The sequence below is a fragment of the Pteropus vampyrus genome, unplaced genomic scaffold, assembly GCF_000151845.1.
Source record: "Pteropus vampyrus isolate Shadow unplaced genomic scaffold, Pvam_2.0 Scaffold463, whole genome shotgun sequence".
In the NCBI taxonomy this organism is placed as follows: Eukaryota; Metazoa; Chordata; class Mammalia; order Chiroptera; family Pteropodidae; genus Pteropus; species Pteropus vampyrus.
In genome coordinates, this window is record NW_011889244.1 from 716,305 (window position 1) to 740,115 (window position 23,811).

A 23,811-nucleotide genomic window follows, 5' to 3' on the forward strand; every position below is an offset into this window, starting at 1 on the left:
TGATTATCTTTATTTTCTTGAGTTCTTTTTCTGGAGCTTTGTTCTGTTCTTTCACTTGGGACATGCTTCTTTGTTTCCCCTTTTTGGCTTCCTTGCTGTGTTTGTTTCTATGCGTTAGGTAGAGCTGCTGTATCTTTTGGTCTTGGTAAAGTGGCCTTATACAGTAGGAGTCCTGTGGGCCCAGTGGCACAGTCCCCTGGTCATCTGAGCCAGATGTTCCATGTGTATCCCTTGTATTGGGTTGTATGTAGCATCTTGTCGTAGTTGAGCTTTAGTTTCTGTTTACACATCAATGGGAGGGATTGACCCTTGAGCTGATTGATTGTGAGGACAGGCTGGTGACTGCAGTGGAGGAGTATTTTGCAGGGGCTGACCCTGTGGAGCAGGATTCACTTTAGCAGGGCTCTGGTGCCTGCCCAGTTTGCCCTTTGGGTGTGTAATCCTCAGACATGGCCCCAGGGTGTGCTCCAGCTCAGTCCACAGCCATCTGGTGTGCCAGCACTAAGGTCTCTTTGGAGGGACCCCACCACAGGCCAAACACAGCCCCTCCACCCCTTGCCCTGAAGCCAGACAATTTAGTTGCTCCCCATATGTTCCTAGTGTCCTTTGAGCTGCTGCCCCAGTGCTGGAGCCCAGAGAGAGTGAGCTCATCAGCAAATAAGTCCATGCATGGGCCCTTTAAGAGGAACACCTGGGATTTCTATAGCCCTTCATCTCACTCAGCCACAATGTTCACTGGTTTTCACAGCAGAAGTTGTGGGGACTTTTCTTCCCAGCACTGGAACCCCAGGTTGGGGAGCCCATGTGGGGCCAGGACCCCTCACTCCTCCAGGCAGACCCTAGCAACTGAAATATCCTTCCTGATTTTCAGTGGGACCAGCCTATTTCATGTCTCCACCCCTCCTGCCAGTCTCGAGGTGGCCTCTTCTGTATGTCCCCAGTTGTAGGGCTTTTGTTCAGTTAGACGTCAGGTGATTTTTCAATGACGGTTGTTCTGCAGTTTAGTTGTAATTTTGATGTGGTAGTGAGGAGGCAAACACAGCATTACTTACTCCACCATCTTAGCCAGAAAATCGCACTTTGCCTCTTTAATTGAAGTCTTAAGATTTTACGGACAACATCTGTACCCCAAAGCGTCTTATTTATTCCCATGTGGATAAATTCATTCAATAAACCCTATATTTGCATATCTAGATTATCTCTAGAAGTTATTGTCCTTGTTTGGGGAATCTTTGCTGTTTAAGTAGTTCTCAAAGGCATATAAAAGTACCCTAAATCTACCTACCCCTCACCCCCAACTCCATTCCCCAGTTTTTCTCCCCCATATCTTTTCTAGAAATGAAATAAGCTGACTCTGAGGCTTTTAAATTCTGAATTCTGGTTCATTTTAACTGAGTTATTTTGGAAGTCCAGAGGTCTTAAAACAATTGTCTCCTTTGTCTAAGAGATGATAAGCTTAAATCAAACTATTCACTTTCTGATAGTCCTGTGGCTCCCTTGGCTGTCTAGCTAGGAACTCCCTTAGCAAGCCAACTACCCCTCTGATAAATAGGAAATCTACAAATAATTCGCAATGACTTTGAGTGAGTACAACTAGGAGTTATCAGACAACCGAGATACTCTAAAAGTGACCTATGGAAAAAGTAAATTCAAAATATGCCTACTTTCTGGCTTTCTTTCAGATTATTTTAAGATTATATTGCATCTTTTGTTATATTTTTAGTTGCTTAGCTCTTTTACTCTATAGTTAATATTGTTATTGCTCTATTAAGAAATACTACTTTTAGCCTTCTGATTTCATTCATATTTTGGCAAATTGACATTCTGTCAAATGGCACAAGAACTGTATCAACCATACTGAATAATATCCTTTCCTTCATGCTGAGCACTTTAAATGTCTTTTCTCATATAATTCTCAAGACAACTTAAGAAGTAGGTGCTTTTATTATCTCCATTATTCAGATAGGGAAACTTTGCCCCAGAGAGGTTAAACGCCTGTCCCAGAGTTACACATCAACACCACAGAGTAGCTCTGATTATGGGTTGGGTTCAAGAGGTTATGGTATTTCGATTTATTCCTAATATGCTGCTTATATCCCAATATACTGCTTAAAAAGATGACTACTACTGCCCTCTGCTGGTGGCTAGCAGAATTGATGTGCTTCTGCTCAGGTTGCACTACAAGCAGTAATGATTTTGATACACATTCATGCCATCTATCATGCTAGTGTCTAGAACAGTGCCTGACACATAATAGGCTTTCAAAGTCTGTGAAATGAATGAATGGGAGATCCCAGGAGAATTTTTGTTGGTGAAAGTTCTCAAGTTGTTTTTTTAACTCCACAAATAACTAAATCCAGAAAGATATGGAAGCTACCTCACACAAGGCAATGATAACGTTTTAGAATATTTACTCCATCGACTGTACCAGTTTTGGATTTATATACACACTTTGCATTTCACTGCTTTAACCTAGTTTATAAGCTGAGTCTCACTCTTATGTTTAAGTCTATCATTTATACTGCATAGATTTCAGAAAGAATCTTAGTTTTAGAACTAAAAAAAAAAAAACCTGAGAAATACTGGCTAATGTTTCCCAATCCTATTTCAACAGATGGTGTTAAAAAAGGTTTTATAAAAAAGATGTTTCACAAACAATGCAGTAAATGAAGTTCTGTAAGTTTCTTCATTGTAGAACTGGAGTGATTATATTAACATTAAACAAAACAGTTCTCAAGACAGGGAGTATTACTAGAGACAAGAGGAAGTATTCATAATAACAAAAAGGTCAATACTTCAGTGAAATATAACAATAATACATGTATATGTGCCAAATAACAGAACATCAAAATACATGAAGCAAAAATCTGACAAAACTGAGGGCAGGAATAGACAAATCCACAATCATTGTTGGGGATTAAACATATCTCCCCTAATAATTAACAGAACAATAAGCAAAACAGCAGTAGCAATGAGTGAAACTAAAATATATGATGTGTTAGGGTTCCCTAGACAAACAGAAACAAAAGGATATATATGTCCTATATATCTATATATCTATATCTATATGAATGTGTGGGTGTATACATACATATTATAGGAATTGACTCATGTAATTATGGAGACCAAGAAGTCCCACAGTCTGCTGTCTGCAAGCTGGAGGAACAGGAAGGCCAGTGGTATGATTTAGTCTGAGTCCAAAGGCCCAAGAATTAGTGGTGGGATGAGGATCAGTGGCGTAAATCCAGGTCCAGCTCTGAGGGTCCTAGCACTAAGAGTGCCAATGTCTGAGGGCAGGACAAGATGGATGTCTCAGCTCAAACAAAGAGAGCAAATTCACCCTTCCTTCACCTTTTTGTACTATCCAGCCTCAGCAAATTGGATGAGGCCCATGTGCTTTGCTGAGGATGATCTTTAAGCAGTCTCCTGATTTAGATACTAATCTCTTTCAGAAAAACCCTCACAGACACAGCCATTTGGAAATCCCTTAGCCCAGTCAAGTTATCACATAAAATTAACCATCACAGTGGGTTGACTTTTCCTCTCTCCATATTTCCCCTAATCTCTCTTTAACCAATAGGTTCTAGAAGGCATGGTTCCTGAAGAAGGTGAGAACCACTTGGCTTCATCCATGCTTCCCAAAACCATAACTACTTCTGAGATTCTGTGTCACTTAGAATATTTTCAGTGACAGGTAATGAAAGCTTAATTCAAAGTGTATTACACAACAAAAGGAACTTATTCCTTCAGGTGTGGATCAATCAGGGTTAAATTTCTCTTGAATTTTTTCAGTTTTCTCTTCTTCGTGTGTTGGATTCATTCTGAGGCTAGTATCCTATATGGATACTAGTATCAATAACAGTTCTAATTTTATATTCCAAGCTAAGCAGAAAGAAAGAAATGTGTTCCAGAAGTGCCCGCAAAAGTCCTGAAATTCACTATTGGCTCAGACCATAGGTTCATCTCTGATCTAATCACTGCAGTCACTGTAGTAGAATGTCCTCTTTGGCCCAATACATGTCATTTGTTTCATCCCTGAAGTAGGATAGTTGGGAATAGATGGAAGCAAAGTGGAGACTGTTGGAAAAGGTTAAGTGGGGCATGGAAATGTGGCAGCCAACCAACAGATGACCATTGTAGTGCTTGACATAGATACACACACACACACACACACACACACACACACACACACACACACACACACACACACACCCCAGCAGCAACTGAAAGCTTAATCACACAAATGAACATAAATGATTTACAGAGTATGTTAGAGCAATAGATTCATATAGAAGACAAGAATTTTGTTAAACTACAAAACTATCGTTTAGTAAACCAAAAAGGATAAATAATATATAACATTGTGATGGTTTTTCTTTTATCTTTCTTGAGAAGGTTTTGAATGAAAAAGAGCACTGACTCTTTTGCACTTTAAGGCTTAAGCATTTGAGATTTTTTCTTGTTTTCTTGACTACACTCATATTATATCAGATTTTAAACCAAGACTTTAAAATTGTTGTTAATATTCTAAGAATGTTCCACAGTTATAACTATATAAGAATTACTGCACTTGGCATTCTGCTCCTTAGTTTCCATCTTTGTTTGATTAATGTTCATATTGTAATGTTGCCACGATTACAACAATGGAGGGTTGGCAGACACCCTCTGTGAGTGTAAAAGGAAAATTAAAGTATGAAGAAAATGTGTGGTAAAGGGGAAAGAGCTTGGTGAGCAGTGGATGATAAGTTCTCCAAGTAAAAGCTAACTGAATATAAAAGTTGGAATTACTGAGCTGGAAAGGATCTCAAAAGGTCATCTGGTCCAGTCTGACTTCTAAGCAACGCATTAAAATTATTCAAGACTAAGAGTTAATTGTATTCTGTGTAGCAATCTTTTTTTTTTTTTTTTGTCCTTAAAAAAGTGATCAAACTGTAGGGAAAAGCCCAATTAATTCTTAATTCAAAGTTTATCGTATTTTGCTGTTCTGAAATATTTTTGAAAAGATTTTTAAATTCCAACTTCCTACCAAATAGGAAGCAGTTGTTCCAAAATACATATTTTACTGTTTGCTCTGCCAGTGAATATGAGGCAATAATTTCTTTATTACCACAAAAGCCAAGGGGAGCCCATGGAATTAGGATCAAACTAGTAATCGGGCTTTTCTGAGACTGTGGGGGACAATTTGTTCTTTAGTTTCCCGGGGATTATTAAGCACACAATCTAACCAAAATGCTTAAAAAATACATTAATTATATTTATAAAGTGTCACATATTTCACGAAAGTGTATTACTCTTTTCTGCGTACGCTATTGATTTATATATAATTAAAATTATGATAGTAATATAAATTTTGTACAACACTATTTGAACCAGCAACTAAATTTCCACTTCTAAAAGTTTACCCTGAAAAAATAATCATAGGTGGAAGCAAAGACTTATATACAAATGTTTATTGCAATATCTTTTTTTTTTTTTTTTTTTTTTTTAGGAGTTAAGCGTCAATTTTATTGGGCTCAGACCAGGAGTCCGTGGGTCTTGAGGACCTCTGTGTACCTGTCAATTTTCTTCTCCACATTCTTTTCAGCCTGTTTCTGTAGCCTCATGAGCTGCTTTCTCTTGCGGTAATGGATCTTGGCCTTCTTCCTCTTTCCCTCCAGAGTGGCCGTAACTGGCTGGTACTTCCAGCCAACCTCATGAGCCAGGCGCCTGAACAGGCAAACTTCAATGTAGGCTTCTGGCACTCAACCTTGAGGGCAGCAGGAACCACCACACGCTTTTTCTTGACATAGTGGGGCGGGATCCCATCAAACACCTTGAGGCGGTCCAGCACAGCCTGGCCCCGCTTGGTCTTGTGGGGCAGCACTCCTCGCACTGTCTGCCAAAAGACGTGGCTCTGGCCCGGAAGTGGTAGGGACTTCGGCATGGGTTGGTGTTCATCCGCTTGCAGAGGAAGGCCAGGTACTTCAACTTTTTTCTATAGAAATTTCCAGAAATGTTGATGCCCTCCCAGCGCACCACCACCACCACTTTCTGGCTCAGCAGTACCTGCTTAGCCACCGTGCGACTCAGGAGATGGCCTCAGCCCTCCAGCACCAGGACCTGACTCGCCGCCCAACATCATTTCTAATAGCTAAAACTGGAAACCGCTAAAATACCCAACAGTAAAAAGTGGTTAAGTAAATTATGGTGAATCTATACAACATGATATTATACAGTCATTAAAACTATGATTTCATAGAGTGTCCAGTGTCATGGGAAAATGTTTGTGACATATATCATTGTGGGAAAAAAAATCCAAGATATAAACAATGTATATAGTATATGATCCCACTTAATATAGATGAACAATATGATCTAAAGGAAATATATCAAAATATTAATGAGTTAAATCTGAGTGGTATGTATATATGTGATTGTTACTTTTTTCTTTGGTCTTTTTTATTTTCTATAATGAATATATGTCTTTTGATAACCAATAAAAGCCATAAGTATTATTTTTAACACTACATCTTAGTTTAAGTAAGTAAATGTTCAAAATATTCAGTTTCTATGCATTTTGGAGGATATACTATGCACATTATCTATATTTCTTGCTCAGTCTACATAGATGCTGTGCAACCATTGTTGTTATTATATACATTATCTTGAAATAGTTCCATGTGTTGCCACTTGTATTTCTAACTCTTCTTTCTAATATATTTTTACCTGACTAATGTTTTCCATATTTCAGGAGTACTTTGAGACCCTTTCACAATGTTTTTCCCTTAGATGTAGTGTTGCCTCATGTTTTAATTTATTCTGGAGAAAGGATACTTTCTATCCAACTGCTCCTCTACAATATTATAGGTATTCTTGGCAAGATTAATTGATCCATACTCTGATTCATACTCATAGGTCATTTTAGGAGATTTCATTGGCGGGGGGGACGTTTTACCTGAAACACTAAATATTGTGTCGACGTCAGTAAACAGATTTTTTTGCACAAGGCTATAAATATCAGTGCAAATGAATATTCTGCTTCACAGTGACACTTTCAATGAAAATTTTCTCTTCTAAATTCAAAGTATACACTTGAACATTAAGAGCCCATGCTCTTACACGGCACTCACCTGACTCTACTATAGGTAGATAGGATGAGATTGTGCAGAACCTTTTAGGCTGTTCTAAAGAACTATAAAATAGGTTCGCTTATGCTCCAAATTGTCTCAAATATAGTTTAACTTTTTATATCTGCCTGCTTGACTGTCTTTCTGAATAATTCAGTCTGAAGTCATTAGGAAGCACAGATTGAAGTAGGCCTTTGTGCAGAGGTGGGCATTGGACCAGTATGAGGTAGTACAGCCTGAGCGGAGTGAGGTGTGCGTGATGTATGAGAGCCAATGGGAGGTGAGGAGAACACCCAGATGGGGGCCATGGTGGTGGCCTCAAACACAGAGTGTTTGAGCCCAAGTGGACTTAGGAGGCTGCCCACATGAAATTAGGGGAATAGTGTATGCAGCCAATAAGTAAGGACAATGGGAGCCGAGTTTCCCACTGTGGGAGGAGGGAGTTATAAATATGAAAAGGGAGAAAACTAGAATGAAGCTGTACATTTGGATTGGAATTGGCAGTTAGTGTGAGCATTAGGTTTACAAAATATATTTGGATATATAGATTTAGAAATAAAGATGTCAATATTTATTCATGTATTATGTAGATACACACATATATTCCTTAGCTCTGTTCACTGAGGCGTAGAAGCAGCAATAACATCCCAATGGCCCTGAGCATACCTGGTGCCCAGAGCTTGGCATTTAAACACCACTCTTCACTAAAATGAACCAGGGCTTCATGGAGAAAAGACTGACTCTGAGAATGGGGCAAGGAGAGTACAAGATTATCTGGGACAACTCAAAGAATGATGGGGACATATCAAAAAGAACACTAGAGTTAGCTTAAGTGGGGCTTATACAGATGAAATCTGGGTCAGTTTGACCTTCAAAATAAATGATAGTTACAAAGTGTAACCTATTGAATACGCTTCTATGAGTCCCAATTGCAATAAATGAATAAACAAGTTTTCCTTATAGTAGAATTCCAACTAATAGAAAAAATGTTGGCATTAGGAAATCACTATTTGTTAACAATGGAAATAATAATAAATTGAGTCAGGAAACATCATGACAGCGAAAACTAGTAGATAAAAAATTTGATACTTACGTAGTCTCAAGGCATCTCCCTGCAAAATATTTGGGCTTCTGCCCCTTACACATTAGCTATTCCCTGCATGCAAGTCAGTAGGGAAAAGTCAGGCATCTCAAGGAGACCAGTCTCATCTCTGCAGAGAATCCCAGAGACTCAGCCTGTATATTCCACCATTGAGAGTGATTGCCAGGCCTACCACAGCTAATAATCAAAGTGCATTTGAAAGTCCCTGCAATGATTGCCGCTTAGTCATCAACTTCCCAATGGGATCTGACTCAGGGTTTATGGTCATAGCATGAATACTGGCAATTACCATTGTCTTGGTCCATTTGGGCTGCTATAACGAAAATTCCATAATATGGGAGACGTATAGAAAACGTGACTATTTCTCATAGTTCTGGAGTCTGGGAAGTCCAGGATCAAGGTGCTAGCAGATTGGGTGTCTGGTGAAGAGCCCACTTCTCCTCAATGATGGCTGTCTTTTTGCTATATCTTCACATGGTAAAAGGGACTAGGGAGTTCTGTGGGATTTTTTTTTTATAAGAATACTAATCCCATCCCATTCATGAGGACTCTACCTTCATGCCCTAAGCACATCCAAAAGGCCTTACCTCCTAACACCATCACATTGAGCTTCAATGAAGGGCATACACACATTCAATCTGTAGCACCCATTAAGAGGCCATGCTCTAAACAATTAGGACAATATTCCAGATTTTTGAGCCTTTCCCTAATCTAAAGTGTTCCAGGTATCTGGGCTGGTTCTTTAGCAAGTCATTTAGATTTGATAAAAAAGGAATGTCTGTAGAGGTTAAAACTGGCCCTCAGGTGATGCCCCACCAGGTTTAAAACCATCACAGTCTGGTGGAAATATAATGCAAGCCTAAATCCAAGGCACATGTGTAATATAAAATTTTCTAATAGCCGCATTAAAAAAATAAAAAGAAACAGGTCAAACTAACTTTAATAATATACTTTATTTAACCCAATAAATAAATCCCATTATCATCATTTCAAGATGGACTCTATATAAAAATTATTAATTTAATATTTATATTCTCTGTTTATACTAAGTCTTCAAAATTTGGTGGCATTTTACATTTATAGCTCATCTCGGTTTGGACTACTTACACTTCAAGTGCTCAAGAGTGTTGTGTGGTGACCTGATTAAACTGTGTGGTTTCAGGGTCTTCAGGCCCTGTTCACACTGACAAAGCAGTTCTTGGCACCTCTCTTCCAGGTGGAGTCAGGCCATGTTTTATGCACTCTGATATAATTTCTTGAGCACCCCGCTGGCTTACAGTAGTCTTCCCCCATGGTCTTTCAATAGCCCCTCCAAACAGGGATCCTCTCTCCTATGGCTTCAGGGACACATTCATCAGCAGTTCCCTTAGCTGAAAGGAACCCACCAAAAACACCCTCTAGGACTGAGACAGCTCATCCTGGTATGTTAGAGCATTTGCCATGTAAGCAGGATTTTGGCAAGGTCACGAGATCAGGTAAAATAATTTTGGTAAAGCAACAGTAGCAAAATGAAAAATAATTCCATGATAGAAAAAAAGAGACAGATGAGTGTGGCATGTGACAGAGTCAGAGCTTGGTAGTTTGGGGAACACAGCTGGGTCAGGTTTCCAAGGATCAGACGACCCAACCAAGATTTTGTTGTTCAGGAAATTTGGAGCAGAAATTCTAAATCTGGACCCAAGAGGGGTCCAGATATGGGATTCAGAGAACCTCTGGATCCCCTGAAATTATAAGCCAAATGTTGCACTTATGTGCATGTTGGGGAGACAGATATTCACAGAAGTGGATTAACTACCCATGACTAAGAACCATGTTTTATGGGGTACAGGGTCGCCAGGCAGAAAGAGAGAGAGAATTGTCACTTATTCAAAGCCAGGAGGGGGCTTCTGAATCAAGCCTGCCACTTTCCAGCAGAGAAAGCAGATACAGAGATGTGTCAAGTTATATGACCACACAAGGATTTTCACTAGCTAGTTATTGACTGAAATATAGAAATGCAGTATTTAGGAACTCTATATGACCTGTAAGACTTGGGAAAAAGTGAGATACCCTGGACCACAGAAAAACCCACTGTAAGGATTCTTAAAATCTCTGGTTATCCCAAGTGGACATGATCTTTCCTTCTTTGCTCTTCCGGAGCACCCGGCTTGTATAACACACAGAGTACCACACCAACTGCATTATAATGTATTTATAGTGTTTTCTCAACCTTGAAGAAACCTTAAAGAGTTGCTCACTCTTGGCATTATTGACATTTCAGGTTGACTGATTCTTTGTTTGGGATCTGTCCTGTACATTGTTGGGTATTTAGCAGCATCCCTAGCCTCTACCCATCAGATGCCAATAGCATCATTCCCCGTCCCCGCCCCCACCCCCACCCCCTCTGCGGTTGTGACAACCAAAACTGCCTCCAGATACTGCCAAATTGATGGGGGTGAGGGTGCAAAATTACCCCGTTGAGAATCACTTGAAGTCATTTTAACATATGTCACACTTCTAGATTGAATGCTGCTTAAATGGGAGCCACGCCTTGCACATCTTGAGGCAAGCACGGGACTAGCGCAGTGTACTTAATATATTAAACAAATAAATAGTTCTTGTGTTTCCTGGATTCTACATGCCAGATTGACTATTTCAGAAAGAAAAGAAAAGAAAAAGGAAATATTTTATTCGACTTGTTCTTTTAGGCTCTCTTGAGTTCTGTGTCAGAAATGAGTTGAGCCTTTTATTTTATTTTTTGAGCAGTAAAATATTGGTTGTCAGCTTCTCTGGCATGATAAAAAAGAAAACAATTAGAATCTTCCCCAAATGAAGCTTCCCTCTGGCCTCACACAATGCACTCCATTCAGAGTTCCTCACAAGGAGAATATTTCCTCCTAATTCCTTCATATTCTTTTAACTGATAGTTTTAAAGGGGCCCAATATTCTCTTAATAGTTACACAGTGGTGGAGCACACATTTAAAAACCCACTGTCCAATCAACCAATTAATCGGTCAATCAATAAACTGTGCCCTTACGAAATATTTCAAGTAAAATTGATGAGCCTCACCCAATTTTCTTTCTTTTCCACCCTTGCCCAAGTGCCAGTGTGATGCTTATAGTAGGTCCATATGCAAAGAATATAAATAGAGAGGAAACATATTTCAAGCTATATCTTAGATGTAGGCAAATTAGTTCCACACCATTTCAATCCTAAGGTCTTAACTAGATAGAAATAGTTTCCCTGGAGCTGGAAGAAGCAGCCTGTGTGGTTTGGATGGGCTGGTGCGAAGGGTTAAGTAGAGACTATATGTGAAAGTCCCACCCCACTAGGAAAGGATGCCACCATCCTGAGGAGTGCCAAAATGAGGGAATCTCCAGTCATGGGAGTTAAGCCTCTGCCAGGGAGGCCAAAGCCCAAAGAAGGGGTGGGGTCTGAGACACACCCTCCTGGGGGCCTTGCATATGGTTTTCATTTGTTTATTTTCTTTTCCTAAACTTCTAATTTTAGAATAACTGCAGATTTAAAATTGCAAAGAGAGAAGAGAGAGTTCCCATACACTTCTCACCCACATCCCCTCATTGTTAACTTCGTACATTACCACAGAATATTTGTCAAAACTTAGACACTAACATTGGTATAATATTATTTGTTTATTTTTAACTAAAAGGTTTAATTATTTCCTTTAATATAAAAACATTCAACGCACCCTTGTGTGAGGTTTCAAATGTTTGGGGTGCAGGCCAGCGGCCATCTCAGGGACACAGAAAAGATGGTTAAACAGATGCTCTTGTTAGACCCAAAGCATACACCCACAGCAAGTCTGGCTCCCTGGCATTTGAAGTAGTTCCTTCTGTCTCCAGATATTTCCAGTTATAAACTTGAAGGGGAGTTTGGGTTCTCAGAGAAGGTTCTCATCCTGTAGGGCAGTGGACAAAGGTGTGGGCAGGGCCATTCCCCCAGCACACTGCCCGGTTCCTCAGGGGTGGCGTTAGGATCTGGAGAGTGGAGCTCTCTGGCCTCCATCTGGTCTTTCTGCAGGCACTGCTAGAAGCCGCTTCCTTCCACCTACTTGGAAAAGTCCTGGGTCTGGCTCAAGATGGGGCATCACCAGGCTCCCACTCCACCCCATTAGAAATCTCGATCTTTCCTATTGGAATTGTCTTCATTCACTTGTAATGATATATAAGCCCCACCCAAGGCTGTTTGACTGTCTCACCACCACTGGGGAAGTTGCTGACAGGTGGATCCTTAAGCCTAGATTCAGTGGATCTGGGATGTGCCCTAAAGATCTGTATTTCCAACAGGCCTCCCAGATTATTCTGATTCAAGTAGCTGGCACTTTTTAGTTAAAAAATAAACAAGTAATAATAATATTATGCCAATATTAGTTTCTAAGTTTTGACAAATATTCTATGGTAATATAAGAAGTTAACAATGAGGGGAAGCTGGTGAGAAGTATATGGGATTCTCTCTTTTCTCTTTGCAATTTTAAATCTGAAATTATTCTAAAATCAAAAGGTTATTAAAAAGAAAATAAACAAATAGAAAGTCAGTGTACCTGTTTAACTACCTGCCAGTTCTAGTCTCTAGAACATAGACCGCTGTCAGCTGACCATATCATTTTTAGCATGCCCCATGGGAACCCCTCAATTCAAGATTTTACGAATTTTATCTGACTGTCGCTCATTGACAGTAACTGAACATACATTATGGAAGGAGAACTAGGTACAATTTGCTAAACATTTAACTCAGCATGAATGTAAATATCACAAATTATATGCAGCGCTGCTTCAGTGATAACTACCCATCTCCACTGCATGTGGTCAAGGGAACTGCTCTGTGGGGGGTCCTGGCTCAGGATTCAATTGGTTGCCCAGGATCTGCGCTATCTATTTATCCTCTCACATACCTACCCTGTGGGTTTGTCCTGGAATGGCTATTCTTGCTGATATTTCTAATAACACTTGTAGATTCCATGTAGATCACCAACATCCCACGTTTGCAGGCTTTCCAAAGCCACTTTTCACCTTAATACTCATAAAGCAGGATCTAGACCCCATTCTGAATGACCAGGGATTTTTGGGTTCTCAGAGAACCTACAGACATTCTTGGAGATACCGCTGCCATTCTCACTTCACATTGCTGCAGCCACTTCTCATTGCTCTCACCTTCTCCACTGTTCCCTTCTAGAGACAAAGACGTAGTGGACTGTTTTCCAAGAGGCTTGAGCAGTACTGACAACAATCTTTAATTTCCACTTGGTTCAAGATATGGGAGGGTATTTTGTGTTTGTAGATGTGGGTGCACTTTTCCCTTTGGCCTCAGGCCCCAACATGGTGCTGCTCAGCAACATTCCCTCCATGATAAAGAGATTTTTATGTTATCATCAGAGCAGGATTCTGGGCCCTGCCATGCATGATTAAAGCCTGTCAAAGTGTCCTTTACACCTCAAAATAAGAGCAGTCTCCTCCTGAAATGAAGACTGCCACCCCTATAGTCACAATGATAAACTACAGGTAGCTTTTTAAAACCGCAAAATCATATTCTCGCAAAATGAATTCCACAAATGGCTATTTGTGAACTAGGTCTCTCCTCTGCGCACTTTGTGGAAGAGGCGGAGTTTTCTGCAAGCCTCTGGGTCTTTGGTGGGAAAAGAAATTCCTAAGAGGAGGTGCAGAGGTCATTAAAGTCTTTAACCCTCGACCTAACTTGCCATGAGATCATGACTGTTAACCATTCCTGCCCATGTCTATGAATGTTACCCGTTTCTATGCATTATCTCATTTAATCTACAAAACTTCTGTGACACTCATATTATAATTCCCCTTTTGCAGCTGATGAAAATAAGTCTCAGGGGAGGTAAATGACTTACCTAGTTAACAGCATAATCGGAACCTGACCTATTAGGATCTAGTAAGTACAAATATGCTAGCGCTCTCTTTATGGAGACCATAAAAATGCAGGAGTTTCCTGAATTCACAACTCTATGTACCTGCTTCAAAGAGGGACAGTGTTCAAACTATTTTTTACTGAAGGAGATGTTATAACATCTTTCAGTAACTACTTCAGTGATTGATGATTGACATACTCCTGGGGAAAATATCTTAATAACACATTAATTTAATAATAAACTCTGATAATCAGACTTATTAAAACTACGGAATGGAGGCCAAAGTTTTGTGTATGGCTCCTGCACTGACGTAGAAACTTTGATGCTTTTATCATTGTCCCTGACTGATGATTGTGTGTGTGTGTGTGTGTGTGTGTGTGTGTGTGTGTGTGTAGCATTACTGCCCTTAGAATTTTCTGCAGTGAAGGAAATGCTCTATATATGCACTCTCCAATGAAGTAGACACATGACAATTGAGTACTTGAAGGGTGGCCAGTGCAACTGGGAAATTGAAATTTTTATTTTATTTAATTTTAATGAATTTACATTTCAACTTAACTAGCCGTGTGTGGCTATGGCTACCATATTGGACAGCACATGCTATAGAACAGTTGTGACAATGTTGTAATTTAGTTCTTTTGGCAGTTCCTCTGATTCATTTTCTTGAAAACATTCCAAGATAGAACTTTCTTACCCTCAATTCTAAGAATAGGTAGGATTACAGTGAAATTCTAGCGTGGTCATGTGAGTGGAAGCTGAATAAGGACAAATGTTTCCACAGAAGGGTCATCTGTCTGCAGAGGAGGACGATCTGGTCCAACGCACCAGGCAAATTGTGCATTAGAAAGCTCTACTGTGTTTTATTGATGATACTCATCTAGTGAACTGAGTGATTTTCCTGTTAGAATATAATACAAACATAATCTGAATGCCTTCTGACACTGACTCCACCACAGCTAATAAAAAGAACACCATTCGTATTTCACTGATCCAGATGGATTATGATAAATGGCTGCATAAACCGCTCCAAGTAGAATTTATGTAGAACAGTGCTTCCCATTATTTTTTCCTGTCAAGGAACTGTCTTACCTTCTATTAAATTACACAAATAGTTTCATTTTTGTAACATTATTTCTTCCTCCCTCTGAACACCTGTATCTTCTCTCACAATGTCACCTTCTCTCTTTGTATTTCAATTTGGCCCCCATAACTAGATTGTTCCTTTTATTCTCAGAATATTCTTCTCCATAACATTATCAAGAGTACTCCTGACCTTTTTAAAACTTTTACTTGGTTCCATAATTGTTTCTTTTATCAGATTTTAACAGTACCATCTTCTTTACGACTCAGCTGTAGTCAAATTCAATTCAACAGACACCTGCCCCACCACCTAGTCCAGTGAACATAAGAATTCTGGGTGCTGGTTGAAATGCAGCCCTTCAGGCACCAATGCCAATATTGAAGCGTAAAAAAGAGGATGAGCAGCCCATGGCACAGGCCAAAGGAAGGGACAGAGAACAGGTGGGAGGTACCAGGAAGAGACGTCCTGTAATATAAGGACTGAGATATCCCCACGAGGACATCATAAATGACACTGGTGAGAGTAGTCACCAGACGGCAGAGGGGTCAGAAGTTAACAGAAGGTGTTGAAGCCGCCGCCAAGAGTTTAGACCATACTTTCAAGAAGGTTGCATAAGGACAGAAGGAGGAAGTGAGAGGAGCTACAAAGGGCTCAGGGCGAAGAGGCTTTTGTTTAGAATAAAAGAAACTGCCTCTGGAAGACATAAGTAGAGTTGGTCTAAAGTCACAATCCAGGACCCCTTCCTTGGTCCCAGTGGTTTCCTGAGAGTTTGCTCCCTCATGCTCTGTGTCCCCTCACACACCTCTACCTGTGGTCTCAGGTCTATTCCAGGTTACCTGAGTGCAAATCTCAGCCCTTCCACCAGTTTCTACACAGATTCACACACTCATGGTAATAGTAATCCATATAATCAAGACTAGTGTAAGTTAAGACACTTTAAGGAAGTCCGGGTGTGCTCCTAGAGAGGGGTTACACTGCAAACCACTTTGCCTATTGCCATCCTGCTAGCTCCGTCTCCATCCTGCCTGACTCCCTCCTGCTTCTGTAGAGCAGGGAGTTACTTTCCTTGTCTAGAGCTGAGTGATCCTCTCACACTCAGGCCCCTGCAAACTCTTGCCTTCAACCTCCATGGGCTTATCAATTAATTTTTCTGACAAATCATCAAGAAGAATTTTCATGCCATTGGCTAAGAGAATCCAATAATTCTCTGTCTTGTTACATTAGCAATCTGGGGGTAAAGAGTTTATAGAGACATAAAGATGGATTCATGAAGCAACGTCCTGGGAGAAACTTGGAGGAGACAGGAGGGTGACTACCTTATTTCTTGTCATTGGTGGGACAGGTGTGAGAATCGGTGAGAATGAAGATAAGGCTGTGGGAGTGGCAGGATGTTTATGAAGTGGGTTAGGGTAGTGAGGACCTGAGGGACTCAATATTCTCTATGGGTTGGGGAAATCATCTGCTAGGAATGAGAGAGGCGGTTGAAGGTTTGGAATACTAGCCGAAGGGAGAGAGAAGGGAGAGGGGAGACCTATTTTTGGACAGGGAAAAGGATTGACAAGTTGAATTGAAATTAAAAATTATACATTTGTGGAAACACAAATTCCCACACTGTGCTTTCCTCCAGCAGTGCTAAGTCACTAAGTTACAGAAGCAGAGAAGCGGGAATGAAGGATTGGAATGAAGGATTGACCCATACCAGAGGGTTTGCAGAGCAAGAATGACTTTATTTTGAAGTGCTGGTGAACAAAGGATGAGTGCATGCAGGAGCCTACCCAGCAGCAGAAGACTGCCTTTGGTAGACGTTCAGTTCACTGCGGCCGCATCACCTTGGTGATAATAAATGGGAGGGAGAGATGCTTTTGTATCAACTTTATGTAAGCACCTTGGGCAATTTTGGTTCAAACTTGTGATGAGACCTCCGTTTTTTTCAGACTCTTGCTATGGTTTCTTTCACTTATTTTGGTTGAAAATGGTCGATCTTTGATGACTCGTGTTATCTCCTTAAACCCTACTTTTCCCTCACTCTCGGGTTTGCTCGCCTCTCCTGGCTTTCTTCTGCAATGCAACTCAAGACTGACACACAGTGGCGGTTAGTATAGAACCGCAGAAATGCTGGGTTTTCTTCAGCGCAGCCGGAGACCTGAGAGCATATGCTTCCTTGGTGAGGAGAGTGGAAGCAGAATTCTTTGGTCCTCTAAAAGTCAGAAGAACACATCCTCTGAGTCCCTTAGAGGACCCTCAGAAAGTAAGAAAGCTTGGACTTCAGAAATGGACGCCCTTCTTTGAGATCTCAGTGAATTTATATAGAAACTATATTGGAAATGAAAGCAGACTATATTGAATAAATAAAATAAGAAAAGAAAAAGATCTCTCAGATTAGGAAGAGTTAGGCAAAAGAGAATTGGAATATAAGACCATTTGGGGAAGATGTGGGCTCCTGGATAATTTTTCTTCCCCAACAATTATGTGTGGCTTATCGAGCAGTTTCACTTCAGTGGCAGATGTGTGAACAAATTTTATTTTTTGCTCATTTATGCTTTTCGTCGTGCTCTGTCAAAATATCCTTTTCCTGACCCTTAATGAAATCTTGGGCACATTTAACAACTTTTGGTTACTAAAAGTCTATTTTGTTTCTAACTTCAATAATAATCTCAAATATTACCATACCCTATTCCCACTCCAGATACTAGGTCACAAAGAAAGTCTTATCATTAAAGAAGTCATAGTTGACATATAACATTGTATTAGTTTTAGGTGTACAACATAATGATTTGATATTTGTGTATATATTGCAAAATGATTATCACAGTAAGTTCAGCTAATATCCATCACTACACATTGTTACATTTTTGTGTGTGTGATGAGAACTTTTAAGATTCTTAACCACATTTTCTTAAAAACTTTCAAATATACAGTACAATATTTCTAACTATAGTCACCATACTGCACATTATTACACCTCTAGGACTTATTTATCTTACAACCAAGTCATAATTTTTAAGAACTTAAAGTCATATAAATCAGATTATATGACCATATTGTCATAATCACATCAGAAATAAACAGTAAAAAGACTTTAAAAAATCTGAATGTTTGGAAACTTAAAACTAAATTCCCAAGTATGGGTTAAAGAGAAACTACAGGAGAAATAACAAAATATTTGTACCTGAAGGACTGGAATGTACTATACATCTGAACTAGTGAGGTTAATTTAAAGGAAAATTTATAAACATATATGCATTTATTAAAAAATAACAAAATCTGGAAATAAGTAAATTAAGGTTTTTATTCATGAAACTACCAAAAGAGTGATAGGGTAAACTTAAAGAAATTGGAAGGAAGTAATAAAGACAGCAGGAAAAAGAAAGAATTAGAAAAAATAATGAGGATCAAAAAAGTAAAAACTTCTTTGTAAAAAGAAAATATTAAAATTTTTAGGCCACATAATAGATGAATAGAAGATAGAAGGCAAAAATAAACATTATCAGGAATGAAAAGCAGATATAACTACGGATACAGTATTTTTTAAACCATGTGACTACCATAATTTTATGTCAAGAATTAGAAAAGTTGAACAAAATGTAACGTCCTTTAGAAAAAAAAAAATGATCAAAACTAATTCAAAAATTATAGAACCTAAAGAAAACTATAGTTGGTATTTATAACTTTCTTCTTCTGTGAACTATGCTCCATTTTCTTTCACCTTCAGCTATGACTTCAGCCGGCCAAGATTCTCTACCACTTTCATTTCTGAAGAATTGAATCCTCAGCAGTCTTGCTTTTTTCTTATTTGATGTAGTTTTTCATTAACCTTTCCTTTTTCCTGATTGCAATAATGGTTGCATTTAACAATAGATTTTTACATAGTGCAAAAATTTAAAATATATCCAATCATCATTCAATTATCATTATGGAGAGTTTAATAAAGTTAAAAATTCTTCCGAAAACACTTATGAGGTATAAGTGCTACCACCTTAAAACTTATGTAAATATTAAGAAATAATTAGGAAAGATTATCTTTTCCCTTCCAAGAGTTTTTCACTATAAGGCGCATAATATTAAAATCTAAGAAGTGGGCAAAATGGCATAGGTGATAGAAGCTTCACTCATTCCCTCTTGCGATCAAAGTTGAGACAGAAACTTGGAGCAAACAGCAAGCAGAGTTGCCTGGGATCTAGATGAACAGAAGCACCACAACTAAGGAAAGAAATAAGAAATCACCCTGCAACAGTTGGAGGTAGGAGAGGACAAAGACATGAAGCTGCCCAGTCCTGAGTGTCTGAGTAGGACAGAGGCTGTGGCAGCTGCAGGCGCCTCTTAAAGGGGCCGTGTCCATGAGCAGACTTTCGCAGTGATGAACCTGCTTGTTCTGAGCACCAGCTTTAGGTCAGCTGCTCAGGGGTCACCAGGGACTTATAGCGGGGACACTAAGCTGTCGGAGTGAGGGCCAGAGGCAATGCCTTCTACCGGACAGAAGTGCTGGCGGTATCCATCGTTCCTCTGTTGAGCCCTCCCTCCTCCCAGTGTACAGAAACAACGCTGCCATGGCTGAGATGTCATCAAACTGGATAAAAGGTGGCTCCACCCAGAGGGTTGCCTGAAACTCTGTCTCCCCCAACTCACGGCCCCATCCAAGCCACATCTAGGTGTGCAGCACCAAGACTCACATTGGTGGCAGCTGGCCTCAGTTTCTGGCGTGGCCTCTTGAGGCAACTCAAGCACAGCATCTGTGGATTGCTTGCTGAATCTTAAAAGGTGGCAGGTGGCTTAACTGGTGGCTCCTGTAAGTCAGAGTGACTCTGAAGTAAGTCAAAGAAAGACAAATACTACATGATTTCACGTACATGTGGAATCTAAAGAACAAAATATACAACAAAAATGGAAACAAACTCATAGATACAGAGAATATTTTGAGAGCTACTGGATGGGAGGGGGAGTTGGGGGGATGGTGAAAAAGGGCAAAGGAATTAAGAAGTACAACTGGACAGATACAAAATAGTCATGGAGATGTAAAGCATAGTATAAGGAAAATAGTCAACAATGTAAAAAATATGTAAGAGCCTAGGCCAGAGGGGAAAAGGGTGAGAGTTAAGGGGAGCAGGGGAGGGGTCATGCCCATGCTCTTGGAGGTAACTGAGAAGTTGGGGGGGGGGGTTGGAGAAATGCTATTTGTGGGGGACGAAGCCAGAGGTTCTAAAGGATCAAGAAAAAAGGCCTGGTGCAGGGATGCGAAAGAAGGCCAGAGTCTAAAAGCCTACTTTAATCATGTTGCTCCCTTCTCAAATTGAATTGGAGTGGAGAAAAAAAATGGTATAGATGATAGAGGCTCTGTTCATCCCTCTGGCGACCAAATCAAAGTTGTGACGGAAACAAGGAAAAGCAGTAAGGAAAAATCACCTGGGATGAACAAGCCATACAACTAGGAAGAAATTCAAGAAATCACCCTGCATCAAAAGAAGGTAGGATGGGGTGAGAACGCGAGGCTGCCCGGTCTTGAGCGGCCGAGTGAGACAGAGGCTGCAGCAGCGGTAGACACCTCTTAAAGGGGTCACGTCCGCAAGCGGACTTTCATGGTGAAGGACCTGTTCGCTCTGAGCACCAGTGCCGATTCAGCTACATGCAGGGGTCACCAGGAACTTACAGAGAGACATTGTCGGAGTGAGGGCCAAGGAGAGACTCACTTAGTACAGCAGTGCCAGCATTATCCATTGTTCCCTGTTGAGTCCTCCCCCATACCAGTGCGAGGACACAGCGCCGCCATATCCGTGACATCGTCAAACTGGGTAACAGAGGTCGCTCTGCCCAGAGGATTCCCTGAAACTCTAACTCCCCCAACTCGCAGCCCCACCCAAGCCGCATCCAGGTATATCCTCAGCGAGTCAGATGCTCCTTGCTGAGTAACACCTGGACTCACACTAGAGGCAGCTGGCCTCAGTTTCTGGCATGGCCTCTTGAGGCAACTATAAGCACAGCTTCTATGAACTGCTTGCTGAATCTTAACAGGTGGCCCCGGAGGGGCACAGGATGGGGCTAAACTTGGCCTGCAGCTGAACCCCTCTCAGGACTGTGCCACTGGACACCTACTTCACAAATCCACACTAATAAGACTGGGAGACTTGGAGCTTTGCTTAGTACATAGAAACAGACACAGAAAGGCAGCCAAAATGGGAAGACAAAGAAGTAGAAACCATATGAGAGAACAGAACAGAGATTCAGGAATAATGGAGTCAAACAATCTAACAGATGCAGAGTTCAAAACACTGGTTATAAAGATGCTCAATGAACTTTTGGGAAGTGTAGAGAACTTAAACAAAGAGAAAAAAACATGAAAATGGAAATGGAAATTATAAAAGAGAATCAGTCTGAAATGAAGAACACATCTGAAATGAGAAGTATATTAAATGGAATAAATAAAGGAAAAAACAAAGTGAATAAAGAAAAGGATTAAATGCCATATCTAGAGGATGGGAAAGCCAAGGACACACAATCAGAATGGCAAGAGATGAGATGCCAAGACTATAAAAATAATTTAAGAAGCATATGACACTATTAAGTGTCTAAATATCTGTCCAATCGGCATAATTGAAGAAAATCAAAATGTTAAACAGCTGTTTGAAGAAATAATGATGGAAAACTTCCCTAACTCAGTGAAGGAAATGGACATAAAACCCCAGGAAGCTCAGAGTATTTCAAAAATCAGGGATCCAAAGAGGCCAGCACCTTCAAGACACATCATAATTAAAATGCCAAAGGTTAAATACAAAGAAAGAATATTAACAGCAGCAAGAGAAAAATAGATAATTATAAGGGAACACCCATAAGACTGGCAGCTGATTTTTCAAAAGAAACTTTGCAGGACAGAAGGATTTGGCAAAAAGTATTCAACAGGATGAAGACCCAGGATCTACAACCTAGGACACAACCTAGGATCCAGCAAAGCTATCATTTAGAGTTGAAGAACAGATAAAGAGCTTCCTAGACAAAAATAAGCTAAAGGAATTTATCACCACCAAGCCAACATTACAAAAAATGTCGGAGGGACTTCTTTAAGAAGAAAAAACAAATATCAAAAACAGGAATAAAGAATGGTAACAACTACATTCCTATCAATAAGTACCTTCAATGGGAAAGAATTAAGTGCTCCAACCAAAAGATAGAAAGGCTGAAAGGAGAAGAAAACAAAACTCCTACATATGAAAAGGAAAGCGATGGAAAAAGATATTGCTTTGATGGACCTAGAAGGTATTTAAGTCAGACAGAGAAAGATCAACACTATATGATGTCACTTATATATGGAACCTAAGGAATAAAAAGAACAAACTAATCAAAAACAGATTCACAAATATAGTGGACAATTTGGTGACGGACAGAGGGTAGGGGGGTTGAGGACTGCGAGAATGGGGTGAAGGGTTAAACAAGTATGAATTAGTAGCTGATGGATGGTCATGGGGATGGGGAGCGCAGCATAGGGAATGCAGTTAGCATTAATACTTTGTCTAGGTGGAGGGTCAGGGAAGTGAGGGAGCAATTGGAGGGATCATGTTATGAACTATAGATGTCTAACCAGTATACTGTATACTTGAAACTAATTAAAATAAATTTTTAAAAATTGAAAAAAATATGTAAAGGGGAAGAGAAGTACCTAATTTAATGGGGTGACCACTTCGTGAGTTATACAGATCTCTAATCAGTATGCTGTACAACTGAAACTAATATATTATTGTATGCCAATTATAATTGAAAAAAAACATTGAATTGTACAATGTAAATACGAGCAACTAATTGTCTATTATACTTCAATAAAGCTGGGGGAAAAATTGAACCCCCCAAAAATAAAAAAAATCTAGAAGCCATTAGATTATGTAATACTTCTCTTTTCAATCATTATTCGTCTTTTATCTTGTTTTACCTGAACGAAGCAGGTGAGTAGTATAGTTATAACATACCAGAATTGATCAAAACTATTAGATTTAAGAAACGATATATTTGTGTGCAGAAAGATATTAATTTCATTTAATAAGAAAAATGGCATGTTGTATATAAACTATAGATCCTATACTGTTATAGGTAAAAAAAAAAAAATGGTGAAGCATTTAGAATAACAGAGAAGGATAAAAGCATTGGGATTTTTAAAAATTAAAAACATCACACTATTTATTTTAATATCCAAGAAAAAAACAGAAGCTAAAAAATATAGAAAATAATTTTAGTTTTTAATTTTGTGTTTGATTTATTAATAACAGTCCAAAAGTTCAAACTGTGTTTCATTTTCATTCTGATATGACAAATTTAAATAGAGGAAATTTTGTATTATTTGAAAGCATCTGAAATGCTCATTTTCCCTTCAAATAAATATTTCATACAATATGTTGCTCAGAATAAGGTGAAATGTAGTATATTCTTATTTGTAGCAGCACAGTTTCTATTTTAATGCCAATGTATACATATTTAATTTTAAAAAATTGTCTTCTAAGACCAAAAGTTGCGAGTTGGTTTGGAACGACATTACAACGTGCATCAATGCCTCCATTTGAACTTGTTGGCACTGAACTTTCAATTTTATCTCTCTGAATTCTTACCTTAAACCACATCCAAAAACCAAGGTGAAAATTGGGTTTGGAGTCAGGGCACTCACTGGATGTCAT

General features: G+C 39.5%; 1 long non-coding RNA gene and 1 pseudogene across 1 annotated transcript in view; one reads left to right on the forward strand and one right to left on the reverse strand.

The window, feature by feature from the left end:
* The window catches only part of LOC111732495, a 119,087-nt gene that overhangs the window by 93,137 nt on the left and 2,139 nt on the right, over positions 1 to 23,811 (forward strand). The window lies entirely within an intron of this gene.
* On the reverse strand, positions 5,502 to 6,107 carry LOC105306887 (annotated as a pseudogene).